The sequence below is a fragment of the Fukomys damarensis genome, unplaced genomic scaffold (assembly GCF_012274545.1).
Source record: "Fukomys damarensis isolate Sample0158 unplaced genomic scaffold, DMR_v1.0_HiC HiC_scaffold_8, whole genome shotgun sequence".
Classification (NCBI taxonomy): Eukaryota; Metazoa; Chordata; class Mammalia; order Rodentia; family Bathyergidae; genus Fukomys; species Fukomys damarensis.
In genome coordinates, this window is record NW_022900920.1 from 1506736 (window position 1) to 1516019 (window position 9284).

The following is a 9284-nucleotide window of genomic DNA, read 5'->3' on the forward strand; positions in this document are numbered from 1 at the left end:
TGAATGAATTACTGAAACAACAACATCAATATTCATTAGTGTCAAACAGATAAATGCTTTATGGATTAATCTAATCCCCACAATATTACAATTTGGGCACTATTATTTGTCCCTTTTCCTGATGCGCAAAATGAAGCTCAGAGAAGTTAAGAATGTACTAAACTTGGGATTCAAACCTATAGAATGAAAGGAGAGCTAAGGTTGTGAATCTGTGCACTAAAGCAAGTGTATGAAGGAAGACTGAGCAGGTGGTTGAAAGCTGTAAGAGAAAGAGAAGGCATATAGACTAAGTTACAGAACAAGCCGTCCATGACTACTCACATTTTGTTATCCACTGAGAGGCCTTTTTCTTGGGATGGCTTCAGCTACTGAAAAGACTCAAGTCATCTGACTTTAAATAGCTTACTTTCTACTTTGAGAGAACAAGGCATAGAAACTTGATAGCAGTGCACAGATTTAACAAAAGCTTGAGACCACCGCAGATGAGGCATCACATAACAGCAGGTGATTTACAAGTAAATTGGACAGACAGTAAAATTTTATCTAAGGAAAGGAGTAAAAGGTAGCTGGATCCGTATCCAGACCAACTTGACTCCTTCAAGGCTGCTTCCCGTTCCTACAAAGGACAGTGGAATCCATGGAAGAGGATGTCCTTACAGATAGATTCTCTGCCATTGAGGATCTAGATAGGTTAGGAGTCCTGTGATTTGCCTGGTTGCCTCCCTTTTGTTTGTTGTTGACCTTGCCTGACTGTCATTTCTTCTCTCTAGGAATGGGAAAGACACTAAAGCAGAGTGTAATGGTCACATTCTTCTATGAGTTGCTTCCTCCTGGCTAGTCAGCTCTGCTGTGTTTCTTGGATGTTCCCCTTAATCTCACTTCCCAACAGGTTCAGCTAGCTTTCTGTTCTCTGGGTTTTGTTTCTACTACAAATTTAAAGCTATAATAAATTCCCAAAGCCAGATGTAGAAATTCAATTCCAAAGAGAAAATCTAGGAGAGATTACTGAAGCTTTCTGTGAAGAGAATAAGAAGTACCCTATAAGTTATGAATATACTTTTACCTCTTTTGTTTGTTGTTTTTTTGGTACTGCGGATCAAATTTAGGACCTTGTGCTTACAAGGCAGGCAGCAGCAGCACTGAGCCAAATCCCTGCCTCCTGCCTCTTTTTTGGAATGTTTCTTGATTTGATAGTACCCTTATGAGAACAGAGGGAGGGGAATAATTGTATTTTTTTCAAGCAAATATTAGGCAACTTGCAATATTCCTTGTAGTCTATGAAAAAAGAGTATGAAGTAAAGAACTGATATTAGTGAAGTAATATACATTTTTAAAAGTAGCAGAATTAATTATATTACTCAGTTTATGCTATCATTATTGCTCTATAAAAAGATCTTTTTTTTTTTTTGGTATGGAGGATCAAACTTGGGTACTTGCACTTATGAGGCAGGTGCTGGAACCTATGAGCTAAATCCCCAGCCCATCTTTTTTCTTTCTTGCTTAATACTCCCTCTTTTTCTCTCATTGTAACTTTTTTTCTGTTCCAACTCCTCCTTCCAACATAGGCAACTAGGCTAATGTGCTTAATATATGTTCTTAAATATGCTTATATTTTTATAAAGCACATAGTGTTTCAAGTTACTTTATTTTTTTTCCTCATTGAGTTTATTGGTACATTTTAGGTATACAGTACAGTTACATTCATTACTGGGATCTTATACCTCTACATGACAGGTCTTGGTTCTCATTTTTTCCCCTTGTCCCTGCCCTCCCTTCACCCCCTCCTCTCCTCCCCATTTACAAACACTTCATTTCCATTTTTCATTTTCTCATATTTTTTTCTTTTCCCTTATTGGCTTTCCCCTACCCTTTCCACTTTCCCTACACCTTTAGCCCCTTTCTTCCTATGCTAGTGCTTTATTACTATGCATTTACATCATAGTATCTAGTAGGATCATCTTTCCTGTCATATCAGGCTGTCTGGAAGAAAAACTGTGATGAACTTTGGAGCGCGTAGTAGTATATTCACTTGTCATTGTGGTGACAAAATATCTGACACTAATCAACCCAAAGGAGGATAGGTTTATTTTGCTTCATGGTTTCAGAGGTTCCAATACATGGTCAGCTTGGACCCCTTGCTTCTAGGCCTGTGACAAGGCAGACACATTGTAGAGGAGGAAAGCTGCTTACCTCATGGCAAGCAGGGAGGAGAGAGGTTGGAAGAGAGAGACTCCCAAATGGAAGAGGGTGGGGACAAGATATACCCTTGAGGGCCAGGGATTTAGCTCAGTGGTTCTGCTGCCTGCCTTGCAAGCATAAGGACCCAAGTTCGATCCCCAGTACCAAAACAAAACAAAACAAAAGAAGATATACCCTTGAAAAGTATGCTCCCAGTGGCCTACCTCCTCCAACTAGGACTTAGCTCCCAACACCTCATTCAGCAAATGAATTTATCAATGCATTATACTCCTTGATAAAATTAGAGCCCCCGTGGTTCAGTCACTTCCTCAAATCCCAGCAGCTGGCAACCAAACCTTCAAAACAACAAGCTTTTTGGGAGACATGTTGGATCCCAACCATAACAGTCAGGGTTCTCCTGAGAAATAAGACCAATAGGATATAAAGATCGAGAATGCAGGCTGGGGATTTAGCTCAGTTGTGCTGTCATCTGCCTCAAAAGCACAAAGACCAGAGTTTGATCCCCAGTACTGAAGGAAAAGAGAAAGAAAAAGAAAGAAGTCATTGCAAGATCGAGAATGACATTTATTATGATGAATTGGTTCATGTGATTATGGAAGGTGAGAAGTCCCACAATCCAGAATCTGCAAGCTCAAAACCCAGGAAAATCAGTGATGTAGCTGGTAAGATTGAACACTAGAGAGCCAGAGGTATTAACTACAGTGTGGGTCTGAAGGCCTGAGAACAAAGAGCACTGTGGGAAGGAGAAGATCAATTTTCCAGCTCAAGCAGTCAGTATATTGGTGAAGAGGGGTGAGAGGAAGCAGATGTGAGTAGAGGAAGTAAATGAATAAGGGTGCAGAATGACAAAACTTTAGTCAACACAGTGAGGCATTCTGGAGCAAGTATTAACCATTAGAGTGTCCTGCACAGGCTAAAATGAACAGACTTACCCTCAGTCACCACATTCTGGCACCCAGGAAGGATGTGACCTTGAGGTACTGGATTTTGGGATGCTATGTCTCCTTCTAGAGGTGATTTCTAGTTTTTTTTTTCTGTACAGAACAAAGAATTGAATGAAATAAGCAAAAACAGTGGCAACGTTTCACATTTATTAACCACTGAACAATTTACCCCAGGGGTCGCACTGGTAGAGATTTTTTAAAATTTATTTTTTAAATTATTGATTAAATTTATTGATACATTTTAGGTATACAATATGATGACAATCATTATTGGGAATTTATACCTTTACATGATAATCTTGGTTCTTATTTTTTTCCCCACTCCCCTGCCCTTCCTTCAACCCCCTCCACCCCTTTCCTATTTACAAAGACTTTGTTTTCATTTTTTCCTTTCTTAATATTTATTCATTTCCCATCTGTCACTTCCCCTACCCCTCCAACTTCCCCTTCCCCTTTGGACCTTTTGTTCCTAGTTCACATTATCTATTATACATTTGAATCCTTATTTACACTTTCAGTTTCTAACACCAGAGAAGCTTTTCAGTATTTACACGTGTAAATTTATTTCACTTAAGAGTATGGCCTCAATGTACATGCATTTAGCTATGTCTCCTTTCTCATTCTTTTTTTTTTTTTCCTGGTACCGAGGATAGAACCCAGAACCTTGCACTTGTGAGGCAGATGTAGCACCACTGAATTCAATCCCCTGCCCTAAGTTTCTCATTCTTTATGGCTGAGTAAGTACTCTACTTTATAGAAAAACCACATCTTCTTTATCTGGTCTCCAGTTGGTGGGCAGTTGGGCTGTTTTCAAGTTTTATCTGTTACAAACTGTGCCACTATAAACATATATAGCTGTGGTATGATTCTTTTAGTTCTTTTGGGAAGATACCCAGCAGGGGAATAGCTAGATCAAATGGGACCTCTAATCCTAGTTTGCTGAAGTATCTCCATACTGATTTCCATAGTAGTTGCACCAGTATGGTGCAAATCAAAGGAGAATGGTTCCTTTTCTGCCCACAACCCCGCCAGCATTTGTTATTGGTGGATTTCTTTTTTTTTTCTTTTTTTTCTTTTTATTGAGGTTATTGGTACAATCTAGGTATACAATACAATTACATTCATCATTGGGATTCTGTACCTTTACAAAATAGGTCTTGATTCTCATTCTACACCTTTATCCCTTTACTTCCTATTTCACATTATTAATTGTCTCATTAGGATCCTGTGTACTATTATAGTTTTTCACACCAAAGAAACTATTCGGTATTTCAGTTAAATAAATCTCTGTATGAACATTAAAAATAGGGAATACTAAAATAAAACTAAAAAGGAAAGTAAAAGAGAAAAGGCAATGATGTAACATCAAAATAATCCTTAATTCTGGAGATGAAAATGGTCCCTGAACATATTTAAATTGCTTCTCACTCTTATAGTCTTATCTTATTCTTTTTTCATTATTTAGAGAATACTTTATTAGTTTCTGTAATCAAACCCTCGTAGATATGACCTTACATATTTAGTACGATGTGTTATTGGTGGATTTCTTGATAGCAGCCATTCTTTCTGAAGTGAGGTGAAATCTCAGTGTTGTTTTCATTTGCATCTCTTGAATTACCAGTGATGTTGAACATTTTTCATATGTTTATTTGCCATTGCTACTTGTTTGTCGGAGACATGGCTGTTCATTTCAGATGCCCGTTTTTGGATTGGATATCTAAATTTGGGAGTTATGATTTTTTTAAGTTCTTTTTTTGGGGGTGGGGGTTGAGAAAGGGTCTCACTATGTAGTTGAGACTGACCTGGAACTCACTATGTAGCTCAGGCTGGTCTCAAGCTCACAGCGATCCTCCTGCCTCAGCCTCCCAAGTGCTGGGATTACAGGCGTGCGCCACCATGCCTGGCTTTAAATTCTTTATATATGCTAGATAGTAGACCTTTGTCTTAGGAACAGCTTGTAAAATTTTTTTTTGCACATTGTGGGTTGTCTTTTCACTCTGTTGGTGGGTTTTCTTGCTGTGAAGAAGCTTGTTAATAAGATGAGATTGCGGTTGTTGATTCTTTGTGGTAGTTCATGTGTGACTGAGGTTTTGTTTACAAAATCTTTTCCTATGACAATGTCTTCAAGAGTTCTACCTAACTTCTCTTCCAGCCGGTTTAGTGTATGTGTGTGTGTGTGTGTGTGTTTTGAGACAGGGTCTCACTATGTAGTGAGACTGACCTGGAACTCACTATGTAGCTCAGGCTGGTCTCAAACTCACAGCAATCCTCCTGCCTCAGCCTCCCAAGTGCTGGGATTACAGGCTTGTGCCACCATGCCCAGCCACTATTTTAATATTTAGATCTTTGATGCATTTTGATTTTAGTTTAGTGCACAGTGAGAGATATAGGTCTAGTTTTAATCTTTGACAAGTTGAAACCCTCTTTTTTCCATTACCATATTAAACAGGTTATCTTTCCTCCAGTGAGGGTGAATGAAGCCCACTCAAATGAATCCCACTTGCTCAGGGTATATGATCTTCTTGATGATCTTCTGCATTCTGTTTGTCAGTATCTTATTGAGGATTTTTGCATCTATGTTCATTAGTGAGATTGGCCTATAGTTCTCTTTTTTTGGTTGGATATTTCTCTGCTTTGGGGATCAAGGTGATGCTTGCTTCCAGGAATTAATTTGGGAATGTTGCTTGCCTTTTAATTTCAATGAAGAGTTTAAACAGTAGTGGCAATAGTTCTCTAAATGTCTTGATGGCTGTGAAGAATTTTTAGGTTTTCTTCGTTCAACTTTGGTAATTCATATATATCTAGAAATCTGTCCATTTCTTCTGTGTTTTCCATCTTATTAGCATACAGTTTCTCAAAGTAGGTATTGATGATCCTCTAGATTTCTGCTGGGTCCACTGTAATTTCACCCTTTTCATTTCTGCTCGCAGGTTTGGGCCTTTTCTTTCCTTTTTTTTTGACAAGGTTGTCAAAGGGTTTGTCAATTTTGTTTATTCTTTCAAAGAACCAACTCCACTTCATTGATTTTTTTTTGTTTGTTTCATTCTCTTAGTCTCCATTGCACTGATTTCAGCTTTGATCTTTATAATTTCCACTCTTGTATGAGCTTTTGGTTTATCCTGCTCTTCTTTTTCTAAAAGCGTGATGTTCAGCATTAGGTTATTTATTTAAGCTCATTCTCTTTTATTAATATGAGTATTCACTACTATGTATTTCCCTCTTAAGACTGCCTTTATTATATCCTATAAATTCTGATATGTTGTACTGGCATCGTCACTTAATTGTAGAAACTGATTTCTCCTTTAATTTCCTCTATGACCCATTGGTTGTTCAGGAGTGTGTTCTTCAATTTACATGAGTTTATGAGAAGCTTACAGTTTCTTTTCCTACTGACCTCCAATTTCATTGCGCTATGGTCTGATAATATACAGGGGATAACTTCAATTCCTTGTGCTTACTTAAACATGTTCTATGAGCAAGTATGTGGTCTGTCTTGGAGAAAGAGCTGTGTGTATCTGAAAAGAATGTATATTCTGATTTTGTGGGGTGGAACACTCTATGAACATATGTTAAGTCCATTTGTTCAAGAATTTTTTTGAGTTCTAGCATTTTATTGTTTATTTTTTGTCTAGTTGATCTATTTGTGACAATGGGGTATCAAGGTCCCCCACTACTATTTTATCAGTGCTTATTTGATTTTTCGTGTCCATTAATATTTGTTTTATATAGTTGGGTGCACTAGTATTTGGTGCATATATATTTATAATTGTCATCTCTTTCTCTTGGTTGTTCCCTCTACAAGGATGTAGTGGCCTTCTTTGTCTTGCTTTATTAGTGTTGATTTGAAATCCATTTTATCTGTACATAGGACAGCTACTCCTGCTTTTTTGGGTTCCTGTCCTTTCTACCCTTTAACTTTCAGTCTGCGAGTTTGTTTTTGAATTAAGTGGATTTCTTGTATGCAGCATATTGTTGGATCTTGCTTCTTGACCCATTCTGCCAATCTTTTTCTTTTGATTGTTGAACTGAGACCATTAACATTGATGGTTATAACTGATATGTGATGATATTCATGTCATGACCTTTTGTTTTTGTTGGATTCTCTCCCTTCCCATTCAATTTTTTGTCTTACCTGATGGATTCATTCTGCTGGGCTTTGTGGGGTTCTGACCCTTATTGTCTTTCCCTAGGATATTGTTCAAATTTTTTGGAGTGCTGGTTTGGTATTCATGAAGTTTCTCAGATGTTCTTTGACATGGAAGTATCTTATTTCTCCATCAATTTTGAGATATTTTTATGGGTACATCAATCAGGGTTGGAGGTTGTTTTCTTTTAGGGCTTGAAATACTTCACTCCAGGTTTTTTTTTTTTTTTTTTTTTTTTGTGCCAGGGATCAAACTCAGCACCTTGTGCTTGTGAGGCAGGTGGCAGCACCACTGAGCTAAATCTCTGGTCCTAGGCTCTTCTTGACTTGAGGATTTGTGTTGAGAAGTCTGCTGTGATTCTGATGGATTTTCCTTTGCATGTGATTTGATCCTTTTCTCTGACTGTAGTATTTTGTTTTTCTCTTGGGTTTTTGGAATCTTGACTATTGTATGCCTATGTGTGTGTGTGTGTGTGTGTGTGTGTGTGTGTGTGTGTGTAAACATTTTTTTTTTTTTTTTTTCTTTTTCTTTTGATACCATGGATCAAACTCAGGATCTTGTGCTTGCAAGGCAGCAACACCACTGAGCTAAATCCCCAGCCTGGTGTAGATTTTTTTTTTTTTTTTTTGTAATCACAGCTAGTCAGCGTCCTAAATGCCCTACTTATCTGTATGTTGAATTCTTTCCCCCTGCTTGGGAACTTTTCTGCCATTATTTCTGTGTGTAGTTTTTTAAAAATGTCATTTTCACTATCTTCTGTTTCATCATTGACTGATCAGTCTTATGTTATTCTTCTTTGCATCATCTAGCAGCTGCTGGATTGATTTCTCATGGTCCCTTGATATTTTTAAGAAATGTTTCTTCTCCTGGTCACTAACAGCAATCTTAGTGCTATCTCTGATATTCTTCTCACATTGGGGTCATTCTGCTGTGTAAACTTTCAATGGAGTGTCTAATCATCTGGATATCTGCCTCTGTTTTATGGATTCCATTTGCTTCCTATGCTGGGATTTCATTATGTTCCTCAGCTCCTCTATTTTTTAAAATCTGTGTCTGCTCTAGAGTTATTAATTATGTCATTCACTATTGACACAATCTCTGTTGTTATCTGAGAAATTATTTTTGATTTTATTTTTTCCAGATTCTCTTTCATTGCCAGTTCTGCCTCACTGGGGCAGGTGACATTTCAACCAGTTGATTCTTTTATTGAACAAATTTGATAAAACTGTCATTCTTATATTTCCTATTATGTTATAAAATTTTGCCAAAAATATGCAATTTCTGATCATCCTGTATTTAAATAATTGGTCTGGTAAGTGGTTCAAGATAGGAAAAAACCCAGAAGGATAGGGCAAGAATGGGCTCTGCAGAGTAAGCTTGGGCCAAGTGAAGGAAAAAGGAGGAAAAAATAAAAATACATCATATAATGTAGAGTGGGCTATCATGAAGAGAACCGTGCAAACACTTAATGGCCACTATTGCTCTTTTATGCTTCTCATGCCAGCATCACATCTAGATCATTCTATCAAAAACCTGCTCAAGTTCCAGTGAGAAGTGTACATACAGAGTCTTGGGAATGGTTCTGTGAATGTTTCGAGAGATTTTTGGCATGCCTCCCTTCCCAACTAGTTTTAGCTAAATTCTCTTTCTGTCTCACTTGGACAAGCCTGTTCTCAGCAGCTGAGGGTGACCCTAAAACAGCTGACAGCCATACATTGTACACTGGCCACATGCCCTACAGTTGAATAGCAAGTTCTTTCCTTCCCTTAAGGAATATCTAGAGCACATATCTCTTTGTCTAACATACATTCTTCGCTCTACCTTTTCAAAATTGATGTAATTCTTCATAGGCCTTTACTTTTCTTTATAAAGTTTAGAAAGTTGTTTGAAGTTCTTTTTGGAATCACACAGAATGCATATCATTCAATGTGGGGATAACTGACATCCACTGGGTGTTGGTGTGGCAACTGTATGACATTTAAATTGTGGACAAACA